Source organism: Neodiprion pinetum, chromosome 2 (assembly GCF_021155775.2).
Source record: "Neodiprion pinetum isolate iyNeoPine1 chromosome 2, iyNeoPine1.2, whole genome shotgun sequence".
NCBI lineage: Eukaryota > Metazoa > Arthropoda > Insecta > Hymenoptera > Diprionidae > Neodiprion > Neodiprion pinetum.
Genome location: NC_060233.1, coordinates 30,390,892 through 30,409,566, shown reverse-complemented (window position 1 = coordinate 30,409,566; position 18,675 = coordinate 30,390,892). Strand labels below are relative to the sequence as shown.

The 18,675-nt window shown below is 42.2% G+C and overlaps 1 long non-coding RNA gene across 1 annotated transcript in view; it reads right to left on the bottom strand.

The window, feature by feature from the left end:
- The window catches only part of LOC138190448 (uncharacterized), a 51,306-nt gene extending 32,875 nt beyond the window's left edge, over positions 1–18,431 (bottom strand). Inside the window, exon 1 of the long non-coding RNA XR_011176417.1 lies at positions 18,347–18,431. This is a non-coding gene — a long non-coding RNA (uncharacterized lncRNA). The remainder of the gene's footprint in view (positions 1–18,346) is intronic.
- Between the last annotated feature and the right edge of the window lie 244 nt (positions 18,432–18,675).

Sequence of the window (18,675 nt, the reverse complement as noted above, 5' to 3'; positions counted from 1 at the left end):
AGTGAGAAAAGTTTCATTTGTTTATCGAGAGAAATGACGATAAACCGTATCGCCGAATGGGGCGATTTATCACGCGTAAGAGTGAAATTTTCCCGCACAAAATAAACACCGGCAAATAATATTACAACCATTCCATTGCCATACACGAGTGTTTGTACCTCTCACACGTCCCGGATATATATCCGTTTATACACCGTGTTTATTATACCAAGGTGATGCGGCTGTTGTTATTATTATCACTTCGGTAGCCGAAAACAAACGATCCCCCTCCCCTGCCGGGAAAAAGCCGATCAATCTAAATTAACAAACGCAAGAGAGAAAGAGAGGAAGAAAAATAGAGCGGGGGAGAGAGTGGGTAGCCAATGACGAGGCCCTGTCTCAATTTCGAAAAAAAAAAAAAAAAAAAAAAAACAGAGAACACAAAGCGACCAGCCGCCATTTAGATCTCCCCGAAAATTCGTTTAAACATGTTCCTCACGTATTTTCAACCTTCGTCATTTCACCAGACAAACTACACCACCACTTGGCTAAAACGTCGCGTCCCGAGGATGCAGAAGCTGCAAACTTCAAAGGCGGATTATTAACTCCTGAGACAAAGGGGGATGACGGGGATTTAATCAAAGTTTGAGTTTGGAATAAAAAAAAAGAGTCTATTCTATGATAAGGAACGACTAATCCCGGCTTAACGGACGTAGCGTTTCCAAAGCACAGTGTCGTGTGATCCATAATTGTACTTCAGCTTGTCGGATACCAACGAGTGAGTGACGACAGCTGGTACAAATATCAATTTCCGTAGGCGCGGTGCAGTTTACTCGCAAATTAACAAAATATTTTGGTGAACCGACACCGTTAACCGCGAACACGAACGTTTTCATCGATACCTGTGAACAATAATTAACAACGATTTTTTGACAGGTTAAGCGTCACTCACATCACCCCACCTTTTCCGAAACGCCAATGTGCGAAATTACCCGTTTCCGTTTATAAGCCGTCACTCAATATTGCCGCTCAAGCGAGAGCCTGACCGGTGCAGGGTGGTCTCGAAACAAACGTAGGGGTTGCGCCCTGGGAAAGCACAGCGATCCAGCGTCCTCGCGCTTCTCTCGGCGCCACCCTGCCAACTCCAATTGATATACGATCATGCACGGCTGGTGAGAACTCAGGAAACGATAGAGCTATTTCTCAAACTGAGAAATACATCGTCTATATATCTACCGCCATAACGTAGATATTCCTCTGATCACGTAGAAAGCGGAAAGTTGATTTATAACAATACTTATACCATTATAAACGATAGTTCGTACTTAGTAGACAAGGTGGATGTGTAGTAAGAAACTGCTGCAACCTATGGTAGCGTAGTCATCACTCGTCGGTGCAGCAGACGGTGTCAGCTGGCTTCATCTCTCTACCGAATTCCGTGCAGACTATCCTTGTGCGGTGCAGTGATACTGTCCATTTTACTGCCCATGCAGACCATACCTTTGGTACAGTGGTATTTGAGCCGTTCCATCACGTACGTATCGGCAAATGCTGGTGATGTGTTGTCATGCAGATGTTCAAGCAACTTCCATTAAACAGTAACTGCAAGCATCCGAGAATTTCCGAAAACCCAGTGATAGTCGCACGTAATTTTGATACGGACACAGCTGATGATCATTCGTTGTTCCGTGGATTAAATACCATTTTGTACGGGACGTAGATTTGCACGGAATTGACAATCAGGAGAAGCGTTCCAACAGATAAGTAGTTAAAATTAAACAGGCGTACATCGTTGACCTCGGAATAAGAAAGTGAGACGAGAGTCGGGCGGAATCGTGACGAGAATGGTTTAACTTGTAAATTTTTCCTAAGGTATCGACGAAAAGTTATGATGGAGTTGACACTTCGAGCAATTATAAGACAGTGACGTTGATCAAAGGGGTATTAAAAAGTTGGTTGTAATTTATTTTTGGTTAACTCAAGCGTTGATTCGTTGTTGGCAAACAGTTGATGACCAACTTACAAAGTCTAACTGAACCGTTCCGAGGTCTTTGAACAAGTTTCGTCGGTTCACGAACAGTAACACGGACAACGTTTCAAAGCAACTGTGCAGGGAAGGAGGAACACGAAAACGGATAGCAAAAGTTGGTAAGCCACATGCAACTTTAAGCAGCTGGAATGTTCTGTGCAACGAGTAACATCGCGTGAACACCGATACTGAACTGCAGACGATGAGATGAGCAGTACCTAAACTAAACGGAATCCCTGCAGTGCCATCGAACGATTTCGCTTCCATCGTTCGACGTACAGAAACAGTCGTTAAAAAAAATTCGTTTTCAAACAAATCGCGCGATTGTTTATGCATCGACTTGACCGTATAGCTAGATTGTTTCTTACATGCGGCACATCGTTGTCAAAAGTGTTGTCAAAACGAATTCGAACGACTGCTTCTACTCCACATCCACAGCCCTTCGAGAGTTGGATCAAGCTTTACAACCGGTACCTATAGAACAGTTGTTCGCCTCGCACTTTACCATCGGTTGAGGATCCATTCCATTTTAACGACGTTATTACGACAAAGTTCTCTGCACCGGCCGGACTACAATTGGCTCGACCATTTTCGCGGCGCACTCTCACACACCGGGTGATAACCCTGAATTGCGCTTAGAATTTCATTTAATTTCATTGTGAATTTCAGAAGTGTCTTGACTGCCTGCTGAAGCGGGGGGAAAGCTGGATTTTTAATATTCCGTTCTTACCTGTGCTGAATCCTGTCACGATTTTCCGGCTTCTAATTGCGTGTTGATTATGAATTCAATAAAAGAACATGCAATTTTAATACCTCGTTTTTTATTATGCCATAATTCTTCTGACCTATCGGGTTTACTCCTGTCTAAAACTGATTCACGTACTGTTTGAAAATTCTGTAAATGTTACGTGGCACTTAAATGGCCATAATCTTAACGAAACCGGTAGGAAAAAAACCCAGTCTTATTGTTTTTAAATGTTTTCATTTTCATTACAATGTTCAACCACCCACCCGGTATACCGCCATACAAAGATATTATACAGATATTTGAACTGCGCCAGGAATTTGGCTCTCACATAATTAAACGGTTCTGTCGTCGTTCAGAATATCATGTCATTCTTTATTTCTGCCAGCGATACCCTGTAACTACCATATTAATCTGCGGATTAAGTGGAACATTTCACCTATCTGATAAACATCCGAGGAAAATTATGTTTCCCAATTCCAATTCTTACACGATGATTGATCATTCATTATACCCTCGACTATGCCAAAGAAATATTGACTATAATAGAATATCCAGATACCTAGGTGAAAATAGCGCGAATGTGGATAAATATCTCCACATCGACATCCATTCATGTGGTATGCGTAGGCACATATAATATATAATAGCTGCAGCGGGTGTTGCAAGAATTATGGATCAAATCGAGCCGACCCTCGACTACCGGGGTGGTAATAAATTACCATCATTCCAGGGGTTATCTCAGTCTGGATATGACGTATCATCCTACACTTTCCAAATCTATACTCAATCTGAATCCTCCGAATTATAATCGGTGACCCGGAATCCTTTTTTATCGGATATTCCCTGCACTGTCCTTTCTTGCACGGTGTCTGCCTAGTCAGCCCCATCGGGATGTGAACAAGTTAATTTACCGTATCACAACGCCCGATGCCCATTTCTTGCTTCTCTTAGCCCCCGACAGTTCTATCGCTCGATGAAGTTATCCGCTTGAAAAGCTGAATTCGATTATTTATTCCATTAATGTTTTCATACCATACTTTCGACCAAAAATAAAATTATAATTCGTGGAGATGATATTTGATGAAGAGAGATCAACCCTCGGGAATTACTCTTGCTTGTGAAAAATTAGCGATGCGTTCACCGTTTGCTTTTAAAACCGGGAGAATTTCATGAATTATTTTCAACGCGATTGCATTTTTTTTCCACAGAGGTCTGAATTTCGTGTTATCGTCAAGGTGATCCAACCCAGTGTCAAAAGGTAATTTTCCAGCTCCAGTCGGCAAGAAAAGAAAGGTAGAAAGAAGTGAGCCGAGGTCTCGTGAACCCACTTCCGGCGGTATCTCGCGCCTAAGTACTCCAGGACGAGGGTCAACGATTTTGCCAATTCGGACTAATCCCAAGGCAGTATACCGACAACCGAGCCTGTAGGTCAGAGCGTCGAGGGCGAGAACACCAGGGACGAGGGTTAGCCGCTGCAGGGTTGAACTTTTTGCTAAGGATTTGGAAAGTCGTAGAGAGAAGAGGCGAGGATATGAGTGCTTCGGGGGAAAAGGAAGAGTAAAGGGGCGAAGGGTTGAAGGCGATCGTTGGTCGGACGGAAGGTTAAAGTCGCGATGCGTGCCGTTCTCTCCTTACGTGTTCTGATTCCGAATCAACGAATCCCTGTACGGTGCAAACCCATACCAACAAGGTCCGTACATCCAGTTTCCGTCGTCCAGGAATAAACGGCACGAGCCGAATTCGGAACCCCGTCTGCTTTTCATAACTCGGGACTTGAGTCGGCGATCGGATTTATGAACCGCGCAGTGCGCGTATACTATGGTAACGGTGATCTTTTAGGGCGCAAAGTCACGCGACGTACCTGAATAAAGGCGGTTGTAAAGTCGACAAATAAAGAAAAAGTAAAAAAGAAATCTCTCGTCATCTCGCGGTTTATGCGACCGCAGACTGAAATGTAAAAGAGGGAGGTTAGAGTGAAGACCAACAAAAAAAAGAAGGTGAAAAACTCACACCACCGCCGCGCTCGCGTATCTACCTTATACCTAGTACCTACTGCATAAATCACAAGACCAGACGCGAGAAAGGTACATAAAGCTGGTAATTTAGCGTTACTCAAAGGACGCGTGCAAGGCGCACCTCCGACATACTTGCAAAACCCCGGTATCACCGCGCGGTTGCAGGGGATGAACGCTTCTGTCAAGCGAATCTTCTTAATTACTTCCTGCCTCGGGCTAGACGTCCCTTGCCAAGCTGTTAAGCCTTGACTGAATGACACGTGTACTTAGGCGTTGGTTTAAGATACGGTGAAACACAGGCAAAGCTCATCGCGACTCAGACTTCGCGACGACTTCGAGAAAGAGAGCAGCCTCCTGCAAACATGCCTGCTAGCGAAATGACGAAGAAGGAAACGGCGGGTGAAAAACAAACCTTCGCGAGTTGGAATACCAAGTTCTTAACGAGTTTGGCAACAAATTGAAGGAAAAATATTACTGGGAAATGAATTCCGCAGCTGTGGTCTACGGATGATGTACACGTACGTATGTGAGAAAGAAAAATCAGTGAGTCAGGCCGATTGCTCGGAAAAATCAACTACCTGATATCCGAATGGAAGTTTATTTCCATGACAATTTTTGTTGGATTGGTTGCTCCATAATTTCTCTGTCAAGTCAGTAATGTAAAATAATACAAGTTTTCAATTTGTCACGGAAACACTGTATTTCCGTTAATCTATATTTTGAGAAGTTTTGTCTTGGCCTAACCTTAAGAAAGAGCAAAGAAAGCTAGTAAGAAAGAAATCAATCGTCTTACAATAATCTGAGGTGACAATTTGCGTGTTCGGTTCATCGTTTCAAATCATTGACGCGAAAGTAAAAGCTCTGCAGAAACCGGTGTGAATATCAACGAAAAAAATCGTAAAACTTAGGAGAAATGATTTCATGCAGTAATAAATGGAGAAATGGAAACCACCGTGTATAGCAGGGAGGAAAATGGCACAGCTGGAAAGAGAGTCAAAAGAGGGTGAAACTGAGGAAATGCGGGTTATGTATATATAGCAACGAGGGGGGAAAAGACGACGCGGTAGACCCCAAGCCTGGATAGCCGGGGTAAATGTCAGGAATCGAACCGAAAAGGGCGTATATATATTGCCTCAGCGAAGCCTATTACATTTGTATACGAAACTATCTTATTTCTTTGGCCGATGAGAATGCGGTGGAAAGGGAGTGGAGGAGGAGGTAGAAGACGGCGCAAGGAACGTGGACAAAAGATACCGATATACCGGAAACCGTGATCCTATCAATAATTTGAGCTTTTTCATAAGCTGGGATAGTGGGGCGCAATATGGAAACGATTTTCGATAAACATTTGAGAACGCGCAACTTCGGGGCTCGTTCACATGCAAACGAGTCCTCCGAAAATATCGACGTCCGTTATTCCCCGAGATACATTCAAACGTTTCCCCTCTGAAAATTATTCCTTCGGCTAGACGCGCGGCAAGCTGGGCTAAGAAGAAGAGGAGGAAATTCGTCGCCAAATTTTCCACGCCTCCAAAAACCTTCTTCGAGATCTCGGCTTTTTCACAAAGATACAAAGTTGAACGTGCAACATGCGGTTGTAATAATATTGAAAACCAGATACCACCTCGCGAGCTGTTCCAAGCTCCCGAACTGTTCGCCTGTAGTTTTCTCCAAGTAATTTTGACTTTTGTCATTAACAGGATACAGCGGCGACGGCAGATCCGAGTTACGTAATTTTTGGATTCACGGATAGAGGACGAAGGGGAGGCGGAAGTTAACAACTCTAAGAAGTTTATAAGTACTCACACGCGAGATAGCGTGCACCGTCTGGCGGCACCTTTTCCCATCATATGATGCATCGGTGCCATTAGATATGTGATCTAAACCCGATCACGACCATCGTACATATACAAAGAAATTGATTTCGCCAAGGATTACATAAAAATGTGCTGCCAGTCCTGACGGTAAAAACTGCGGCTCTCTAATTGCACCATGCTGATTCATTATTCTATCGACCTTTGTTAAGAAGCAAAAAATCATTAATCGACTGAGAACAAGATTCTGAATACGTTTTTGTCCATCAGAATGGGATTACAGGAGGTATATGTATAGTCAGTGTTTGCTTCGACCGAGGTAAAAAAAAAGTTGAAAATTCAGGGATGCAAACCGTACTGATCAGACATCGAGGTATATCTCAAATTGTACAGTACAACGATCTCGATCGGAACAAATGTTCCGCGTTGCAGACGCGGCGAGAAGTCGATTTGTCCGAGAGTAACGACTTCACGGACAATCCATCAGCGCTTTGGATACGAGGCGAAGACGTCGCGTCGTCGACTAGGGTGTGAAATTCCGGGAGTCATCGGCGAGGAAAAAAGACGCTGCACAGGTATAAAGCTGGGCTACTTTCTGACTCGAATAAATGACCGAACTGTCAAAGCCGAGGCGGACGGTGGCATGAAGGAGCATCAGAAGCTGTCTTTCCATGTTATACGTATTCGAGGTAAACATATACGCGAGGGATAAGAAGAAGAATTGCACATAGAAACCCGCGGGGTGACCCCTCATCCTAATGAAAATTGATGCGAATAAACCGTTGACGAGCTAAGTAGGTCGAGTAAAAATCGGGGAGAAGTAAAGTCGCTGCTGGGTCCGACTGTCATACAGCGCCACTCAGCGGCGGTCCAGATAACTATAAAAGTTTCGGTCTTGGCCGCGAAGGCGCTTCGCGCGAGGGAATCCCCGTCTGAACGATCCGTGTCGTTCGATCGTCTAGCTGAAATAAAGAGGGATAAGGGTAAGCTTATACGGGGGGAAAAACAAAGGCCATAAAGAGGTGCCGGGAATCGGGCTTTAGCAGCAATCGACGACGGTGAAACCGCGACACCGGCAGACGTGGCGTCTGAAGTTAGCTGACTCGGTTACAGGGTGAAGTCGCAGGTCTCCCAGACTCCTAAACCTTGGGATATTCCGCCGGTGGCTCAAAACTCGGTCTCTCCGGCTGCCGCGAATAGGAGAACCGCCCCGCCGTACCGACCCGCTCAAACTTTTGTGGCCAATAAAATCTCCGGCCGGTAGAACGAGGAACTCATCCCTCACTTCCGCGATACTCCGACAACCCCTACACTCTCATTCCGTATGCCACCGATAAATCTTCCTCAAAGATCTGCAAATCGCTTTCGGCATTACCTATCTCGATGCCGAACGAGAGCCTCTTCGAATCGCGGACGACGTCGAAGACTTCGAAGGCCTCGAAGACCTTGCGGATGGAGATCAAGAATACAGGGATTTCAACTTTTTGCACTTGGTTCTGTTGTCGGCTTTTCGGGTATTTTCAACGCTTATAAACTTATACAATGGTAAAGACTTTGCTTTAACAAAAAAACTTGTCCAACATACAGCAAGACGATTCGTTTTTAACTCTTTGCGCGTGTATGCAAACTTGGAACATCTCTCCTCGGCAATATACAAAAATAAAATAAATCAGTGACATCATTTTCGCTTGCATTAACCTCGGAAATCTCTTCTTACATACAAAAAATATGTAACTCTGATGTATCCACTTGACTGAATACAGCAAACAAAGGGGCCAGCTTGTCATTTATAGGCGTACTGAATAACAATGTTTACCACCATTAATTATGCTATATGTAGGAAGAAAAACTTGCAATGATCGATGATGAGAACCGCTCGTTTAGTTTAGGTCATATTCCCTAATGGTTCAAGCGTGGAGTTTCACGTTATGAGAAACTGTCCTGGTCCACCATCCGATCGTGTGATGGATTAGAGGATTAACAACGTTAATTAAATTCTGTCGTAAGACAATTTCCAAAGTATTTACGGGGCGATTCAAGATAGACTATGGAAAATTAATCCTCAACGGATGGATTTCAGGTCAGAATCCATTTTCGAGTTTTTTTGTATAAATTTCCTCGCCACATTAGAGGCCATTTACTAATTATTCATGAAAAGCCGACTATCTTTCCGCTTGTGCCGATTTTTCGAACGAAAATAAATCCGCCAGAGTTATACGTCGCAAAATACGGATGAACCCAAGATAACGCGACGCAGCGATTGATTTATACGAGGCGAATAGGTAAGTCAATACGTCAGAGCGTGATATCTTTTCATTGAACCAATCGCAAATATACATGTACATACCTATACCTATAAGAAATGCAAGTCTCAGATACCGTCAGTTCTATTCAATCCATTACTACATCATTTGGATCATGTTCACCATGGAATACTATTTCAACCTAGGTTAGGTATAAATTATAAGATATAAATTTGCATAAAATGCACATTAAAGCAAGCCAAGTCTCTTCTTCCCAGAAAAGCGTCTCTCCGCTTTTCACGACGATTATCAAATTCTATGCGCGCAATTTCATAATAAGCAGAAAATTATTGACCTTAACGGGTTTTCTCATCCCTCGTGCTAATGCGGGTGTTTTTCTTAAAAATTTCAAGTCGGCTGTAGCTGCATGGGGAAAGTTACTGATCCATCCCCTCCAGTTGGCACTGATTATTATTATTGCTGTTATTGTTGCTGTTGTTGTTGTTTTTCTTGTTATTATTATTAACCTGGTTCACTTAAAACAAGATCTTTCAAATGATGATTGCCACATAGTATTGAACTGTTCACACATGTATATATGTATATCTTTTGATCACAGAACGACAGGGGGTGAAAGGAAATATGAGATTGACGTGGAATCAGAATACTCGGAAAGAAGGGGGGCGCAGGTGGAGAGGATTTTGAAACGTTTTGAAGGGGGGCAGGGCGATCAAATGGAATTGACGTGTGTCCTGAAACTGTCCCGCAGCCTCGGGAGTTTATTGTGTTATCTCGAGCGATTCGAGTTGGTGGAAGGTGGGAGGAATATTTCCACGTCCACACCCGTCGACGTATTTTATCCCCGATAATTTTTCCCAGCAGAGTACAACCGCGTTATTTATTATTCATCGAGAGAGTATATATATATATATAATGATAGAGGATTTTGGAGTCAGAGGCCGGCGGATTCAGGAAACTTTTTTCCGAAGCGTTAACCCGAACTTTCGGAGCCTCGATCGAGAGCCTTCAAATTTTTTGCTCAGAAAATAAAAAGGGATTCCAAATTTTACCGCGCCTACTTTAGCGGTGTATACAAGCCATCCGATAGCTTTTGCAGCCCCTTGATTCGGCGAGGACATCTTTCAAAGGAAGGCGAAACGCGTACGAGTTGACAAAAATACCAAATCAGAGACGAGAGGAAAGAATTTTAACATCGAATTCTCGAAACTTCGTTTCTACAATCGTATTCACGGGGGTGAGTTTTGGGAGAATTTAAATTTCAAATAAAAGAAGAGTCTTGTCGAGAATACATAGATCGTAGAAGAAAACGAGAAATACTAGATGCTCCTGTCTCAGTCTCTCTGTCGCTTCTGTAATCAACCTGCATCCGGGTGAATAAAGTACCTTCGGGATATGTTTGAATCGCAATTGAATGGAAAGAACGTCCACGATCGATACGTATTTACACCGATGGCGGTACGTTAATTGAACAGGTTACGTAACTTTCAAAGGGTATTAGAGAGCTTGTTAACCGATATCGAAGAAACCTGTGCAGTAGTCGAAAACCCGACACCGCAGAATCCAGGTAATTTCCCCGTATCTCATTATTATAATTAGTAAACTTTCGGGCAAATGGTTGTCGCGTCGGTGAGAATTCTACAGCTCAGTATCTTCGAGAATTGCCCTGCGAATTGGCATTATTGTTGTTGTTTTTGTTGTTATCATTATGCATTTACAGTGTGATTCCAGACTCTTGTTCCCACCCACGCCGATGGGGGACAGCTGCTAATTGAAGGGATGGATCCTAAAACGGCATGAAACTCGATCGATATCGCTTTCAATTATCGCAACGAACGTACCGTGATAATTCAGCGCTTTCCAAGTTTTAAAAATCTGTCAAATCTCGCAGGATACCTATTTCTCGCTGATATGCTCTTCTCTAAAATACCAATGAATAAATCAACATGAGATAAATTCATTTATCCATTGTTAATTGATTCATTTTCATTGTACAAAGACAAGCAAGGAAAGTCTCAATCCGATCGTATCTCATACCCTGAGATTTTCAGTTTCTTGCCATTTTGACAAACATATTTCATATACCTATATTCAAGCAAGAAAGCTGTCGCCATGTTCTGTATTCGCAATACAGCGAATTCGAATCTTAATTTAAAAGAAGCTTTAATACTGCCGAAGACGGATCGATGCCGTCCCTTTTTCGAATATTAGCTACTCCACCACGACCGCTGCAAAAGCCTCGTAACGCTTATTGAGTGAATTATTCGTGTATACAATATATTTTATCATAAGACAACAGGAAATAAGAGTTTTTTCCTACCAATCGCCGAAAGCATTGGTATAAGTTGATCGATCTCGCTACTTTTTCATTCAGCTGCTCAATTACTCCTGAATAATAATAACAACAACAACAACAACAACAAGTACAACAATATTATCAATAAGTTAAAATGAAGCAGAAAAAGTAAAAGTACAAACTCTAGGGATTTGTAATACTTACAGGTTGTGCATTCACCCAGAGGCTTTTATGCCTTCGATGTCTTATGCATGGTGTATTATTATAAAAAGGAAGTATACAAGTACATACGTACGTAAGGTATATAAAATATATATTACGCTGACTTCGGCTTGATGTTATTAATATTCTGAGAATTTTTCCGCCTCCTGAGAGATTCTCCGAGGAAAATTGCTTCAGCATTTTTAGATTGGCGTTGTTAGACTCGTTTTGTACGAGGCAAATCTCATACGCTTCACAAAGATGAGGCAGTCGGACTTTTCGCCATTCTATTATCCACGTGCCTGTGCACACATCGTCGCATAATTTTCACATCTTTAATTGACAAGCATTGCTCACCGTCCGATTCAATAACTTTCACCAATGCTCCATGTGGCATTTAAACGATATGGAATTTAAGTCACCCCTGAGCCGTCGTAATAAATTGTTCTTTCACTTTCCCACATGAGTAATCAGTTATAGGTGATTGTGGGGCACAACGAACTTTCCGAAAATTTTGCCGGAAAAAAATTTAAGAAAAAAAAATGTTTTGTTTAATAGTTTTATAATTGAGAGTTTATAAGCGATTTGTAGACAAAATAAAGTATTCCGGGTATGATCAAATACTTCAAAAGTTTTAGAAAATAAAAGTATTTTTGTTTTTACATTTTTTGGAGGGGGTTCACGTGCCCTAGAATTTTTTTTTTCCGACATGCAAATCCTTGCTGCACAAACGCTTGATCCTGTGATAGATTACGACACATAATCACGGTTAAATTATGTTTATAGATTCAGGATTGAACAAATACAGCACCGACCCTTGGATATTCTATTTTAAGGATTCGCTACTCAAGTAGATAGAAAAATTTCACCCCTGCCCTCGCAGTTTCCCACAAGACGTTTGAAGGAACAAAGAAAATACCGAATCCACGCTGTAATTTTTTCCAAACCGCGAGAAACCTCTTCATGATTACTCATCGCCTCGAAACTTTCAAAATACGTCTGCGAATGAAACGTGTGAAAGAAGGAACGATGCAGCTGCTTAATAACCGTACGTGGGTTGCAGTTGAACGCTGCGAGGATCATCCCGCGAAACCACTTTCCTGCTGAACAATAATCAGAGTCCACGGATCCTGGGACGCGAGTGAAGGGCAAGAGCTAAAGGGCGGGATTCAAGGTTCAGTTAATTCCAAGTAACCACTCGGGCGAACGATTAGTTCGGCATAGTTTGCGCACTCGGAACCGCAGCCATCAGGGCGTTAAACGCGTAATAAGAGGGTCGCTCAAGGGTTGGCTGAAGGTCGCACCCCGTCTGTCGCAGTAAATAACAACAACAACAACAACAACAACAACAACAACGGTGACGGTTGCAGCGATAAAACGCCTTGATTGTACCGTAAAATGAACGCTTTGGCAACCAAGATCCAAGCCGGGAATTTGTCCGCGTAAATTAGATCCGTTAAAATGACGAATAATTATGGCTGTCCATGTACGTATGCCAATCAGGCGATATCGCCTGGAGAATATTTATCGCCGAGAGTACAAATTCTTTTTCAAAGAAACAAACGAACACAAAAATTAGCGTCCACCACTTTCGCCGTCTAAAACGAAATGCTACACTGGTATAATAATATTATGCCATTTGTTCTCCCGAGCTTTTGCACTATTTAAGAGAGCTAAACGAATGAAATTCTATTATCTTCGTCGAGTGTGTTATATAAAGTTGTAAAACTGAAATTAACACGGCGGCTCGTCTACGGCTAGTCATCCAGCCGGCTCTGAGTGTAAGGCAAAAGCTGTAGGGTAACGAAGGGAAGAGGGGAGGGCAAAACGACATTGTCCGGCTTCGCGAACGTTAAAAGTTTAAGGCTGAAGTTACAACTGTTTGTTACCGTTTTAACGCTTTCGAGGCGTCAAGTTTCAAGGAGTTATGGCACGCGCATTGCCTCTTCCCTTGACGCAGAGAGAGAGGGAGAGAGAGAGAAAGAGAGAGAGGAACAGAGCAAGGCCGGCAGCCGCCGCACTTGGTACAGGACCTGGAAATTGCACGCCTGCTAAGTCTGGCGTAAGATGAATCCTCGCAATACGTAATACGGTTGCTGCATCCTTTCTACCGTAACAACACGAACACAGTTTCTCTCTCACGCTTGAGAGTTCATTAATTATCACATTTCCAAATGTGCCCGGTTAGCGTGACAGGTACGTATACATGTATCTTACAATGTTACACGCGCAACATATTTCTTGTTAGCGGAAGTGCGATTAAGAGGCGCTTTCCTTCGAGATCAAAGTAACCTTTGGTTTTGACAAACCTCACAAACCCTATCCAGCATTGTTACTCTTCATTAACTTGAATGATAAACAGATCGATAACGAGTCATAATTTCAGACAGCGTTATACTTGGGTGAAATTGGCCTCCAATTTTCGGCAAATTAACATTTTCAATATTGTTTACATTTATTCTAGGTTGCTCTACGTTTTTACAAAGAAATATTATTGTTTACTCACACAATACAATTGATAAAATGAAAAAAAAAAAACGTTCTCTGACGAAGCCTCCCTCTTTGGAAAAGCGAAATTTTTTTGTTGCACTGGGTTATTTTAGCTGTTCTTAACAATGTTCCAAAACGAAATCGAAAACAACCGAAAAAAGTTTGATTTTCAAAAAGTCGGGGGCTGGTCGAATATGATTTTATCCTATTGGTGGCCTTGCTGTTGAACTTACTTACGGCTTAACTGTTTTGAAACATTGTTAAGAACAATTAGAACAACCGGAAACAACCAAAAAGAGTTTACGCTTATTTCTGCTTTTCAATTGTATTCTGTGAGTTAACAATATATGTAAGATGAAGGCCGGTCTCGAGATAAGCCAAATCACGTCAACACCCTAGATTCGTACTGAGGCTCAACGACAGTATACCAGTTTAAGTCTAGCGGGAAGAATGACAACTAGCAGGAAGAAAGAAAACCCGGGACTCTTGGGAGAAACCAAACAGATCCAATTCGTTGGACGCGGCTGCTGTACCTAACATTATTTCGCATACTAAATAAACAAATCGTATCGTATGAGCTGCCTGAATTAACACCATTAACACCACCACCACAATATTTACATGTATGGTTTTGGAAAAATGTAGAACAAACCTAGAACAATTGTGAACAATATTCAAAACATTACTTTGCCGAAAGTGGGGGACCAACTTCACGTAGGTCAGCATCAGATCATATTTGTTCATCCAGACAATGAGATTCTGCTATTTCACGATGTACATGCTTTCATCGAATCTTCTATAGTTTTTTTTGAAAATTATGTGAAATTATAAAAATTTGAAATTCTCAACATTATTGGTCAATAAGAAATGGTAGAGCCAGAATTTTGGCAGATTTTCCAGCAACATTCGTAACGTTTTTCAAAACAACAGAAAAAGTCCAAGAACTTGTGAAAAGAAAAATTCCTGTCAACTTCTGCAGTTTATTTCAACCTGAATTTATACTCAAACAAGATAACCAGTAAATCAATTGCAAGGTCTAAGGATTGGAGATTTTCAGGGCTAATTACAAAATTACACACTAATTAGTCTGAAACGCCCAATTTCATAATGCTAATTAGGATGGGGATTTGAAATTTTGAAAGACGCTATTGTGGTAGCAGAAAGGATGCTTATTCTAACCCAGACATCTCTAATCTCCAGGACATAAAGCCTTTCGTCATAAATTCTAATCTATACAAACTTGACTTCAGAAAATGACGGCTTTTAGACAGCTTGCGCAATAACTTGAATGCCTTCGGTGTTGCCTAATTCGCTGAAAACTACGAGCTGCTGTTAGCCACCAGCCAGTTACGGCGCCGCATTGTCCTTCCAATCCCAATTGTCAATGAGCTGATAAAATCGGTATACCAAGTAAAAATAAAGATTACTGGCAGTATTCCAGAGTGAGGTGCATCGATTTTGTTTCAAAAACGCAGCAGCAAGGAACAGCGTGTCGCTTTAAGTAGTCGACCGCGCGACGTAATACCGTTGACACAACTGGGTCACTCGTTAACGGAACAACTACCCGCCCACCCTGCACTCTGTCGTCGGGGAAAAATTAGACCACTTTTTACTCCTCGGGCAGCTGCTTCTTCCTTCTCACGTTCGGAAATTAAGGGTTCATTGTTTATCGGAATCCTTAAAACAAACGCGGAGATTTTGGTGCGATGGCTACCATCATTTTTATTTTTTTTTTTTTGTTTTATCTTTTTCAACACCCTTCTACACGTCTGTTCTGTTTACCCCGTTTTACCCGTTAATCATTGGCAAGAAAGCACATGATGGAAACAAATCGTCGGTATTTTTTGGGATAAAACGGGGTTTGCAACAAGACTAGGAAATAAGATCTCGAGGAATGCGTTTATAGCGCGTCCCCAGTACGCCTTATTTTCACAACACCCAACGGTTAGGATAGTTATATATAATATATATATATATAGATGTGGCTTGGATCATGCCTGAAACTTTTATTAAGGGGCCACGGTTTTATAGCCGAGGTTGCGGAGCTTCGATGTGTGATCAAATTTGTCTGAGGGTTGATAATGTTTTCGGCATAAAACCGCAACCCTACACCGGCACTACGGGGTGGATATAAAAGGGAGGTGGAAAAAAAAAAATGTTTCACCAGCTTCCTTACTGCCTAAGAAATCTCAAACAGGTGCTTGCAAGCTCCGCACGAGTCGTCAAGTGCCTGGTAGTTGATTTATTCTCATTTGCAAATAGACACTCGATACGGATGTACTTTGTACGGGAAATTTTTGCCGATCGATAGTCTCACAGATTTGCCATGTAACGCGATTCATTAAACTTCGACTTTCGCAGATTTTCGATTCTCGTTTCCTCGTCAACACTCAAAGTTTGGGGTTTCTGAAGAGTTGAAAATTCGAGATTTTTCGAGAGTCTCAAAATTCTCTCACCCTGGTGAAACTTTGAATATTTTTTTAAACGGCAAACATTCCTGAATCGAAAGAAGTAAGCATTCCCCGACAAATTCCAGAAACATTTCGGTGAAATCAATTTGTCCGACAAACTGTCCCTCATATTGGGTAAAATGCCGGTTTTGGAAGCATCGTTCAATCAGCAATTAAAACTGAAGTGTAATCCTTTTCGTAAAATTCACAGCAAGATACTCAAGCTGGGCGGTAATTTCTATTAGAGATTGTAAGCACACGTCGCTTGGATGGTACGTGAATAAAATAAACAGGTAGGCACAGCTCCTACCCTGGTGTAAATTCTCGGGAGCATATAATGCGAGTTTCGCGCGTAGGTCACGCATAGAATTGCGAAATCCTAGGCGTTAATCGCATCAGAATATAATCAGGGAAAGCTTGACAGGGTAGATACATAAAGTCATTTTACGCGGATTACGATGAGCCGTTTTGGCCGAGTAATTCCCGACCCTGCGTCCCCTCGGGGGGGGTAAACGGGGGTGTTTTATACGGCTTAATGATCACACGTGCAGCCGGATGGCCTTAACGCTCTCCTTACATCCGACGACATCAAGGGAAATCGAGAGGATGAAGGACCCTCGATTCCGATCGAGAAATCCCAGGGATAACGCGGGAATTCGCAAGGCCCGAGCCAAATTTTGCAAACGGAAGGTGGGAGTTGGCTTGGGAATTTATTTCCGCGAGTGGTTCTGCTGCGGCAAGGTGCGGTTTTATAATTCAAAACCTGAGCATGCTATAGTCGGTGCTTCTTGTTTCCAATATAAGCTGAGCGAAACGCCGGCGCTGCTGCTGCTGCTAGTGAACTTTATACCCGCGAAGAACTTTCCAACTTAATTTATACACTCGATTCCCGTGGGGGAGGCAAAAAAATTTCGTTCCAATATAACCTCCCTTATTCGCCAGTCGAGTACGTCCTTTGTGTGGGTGGGACACACACGTGACTGAGATGAAAAAAACTGCGCAGAATCAAAAATAAAGAGAATGTAACGTCCGGAGTTTCGTTCGGTCGACTGTGACGCGATGCTAATTGCGCGGTTCTGGTTGCGGCCGGTTTTAGAATGGTCGTTTTTCTATCGAGGAAAAAAAAGAAAATCTCAAGAATTAACGACCCGAACAATTCCTGGAGCAACTCTCCAGCGATTCGACGTTTCTGAATCGAAATCGACCCGGCAAAAGTGGAAACAAAAACGGAATCAGAAAACTATTTCTCTGTACCCGGATAGCGTTAATCGAATTTCTAACTGAGAAAGTAAACCGTAAGACAGCGCAGGCTTCCAGTTCTTGGTGTCTCGTGTTGTTCAATTCTCTCCATGTCGAGCATTCGGATTCTACGGCTTTGGTGTTATACCGTAGATTACGATAATTACCCGCGAATTAGAGTGAACGATATACATATTACACGACTACCGAATAGCCGTAGGTATTAATACCTCTTCCCAAGGTACGGGAAAATTTACTAATTACCGCAATAAGTCCTGATAGGGAATTCCTGAAAGCAAGTTTGACTAACTACGCGTGGGGAGGGGTTGAGTACAGCAGCTTGAAACTCATGCACCCACTTTGACAACGCGGGAAAAAACTACCCCGGGTATTTAATTTAGCAAATACACGACAGATTAGCGATGACGACGCGAATCGAAGACTGTACTAATTAGGGTAGCCACAAACCTTCATTCCTAACTTTTCCGAAATGTTAAAATTTTGCAGACTAATGATCTAAGGTACGTTAGAATTAATCGTTGAAATACGTGTGCTTAAAATTTCAAATTTTCTTGTCGATTCCCCTAACTTTCCTTTCACGTTGCTTCTCTTGCGGTCGGAATCGCTAAATCGTCACGATTTTTCCGGATTTCCAGGTTCGTAACAAACCCCGTATTGCCACGTCGACACATGACTGTATAATGATATGCACACGCGGATGGATGTACAAATATTATGTAACGACACGGTAAATTTTATGTAAGTAAAATACGTCGAAATCACGTAACGCTAGAGTAGGAAAAGGGGAGAAAAAGCATACTTACACGCTGATTGATTTTCTTTGAAACGTATTCGGGACATTATGGCTTCCACTGGGGTGTGAAGTAAATCCGTTTCCCTCCTTTTTTCATGCTTTGTAAACATTTTCCGTAACCTGTAATTCATAGAAGCTTTTTATATCTCAAAATGAAATTGTTTTCCGCAAACTGATTCTTCTGTAGGAAATAATTGTGTGCCTGCATTTATTCATTTTTACAAATAGTTTCAGTCGCTTTATTTGACCATATTTTTCAATAATAAACTATGTGATTGCATCATTGAGGGATGACATATACATAGCCAGACACATAACTGACAAAGTATCGAAAATTAT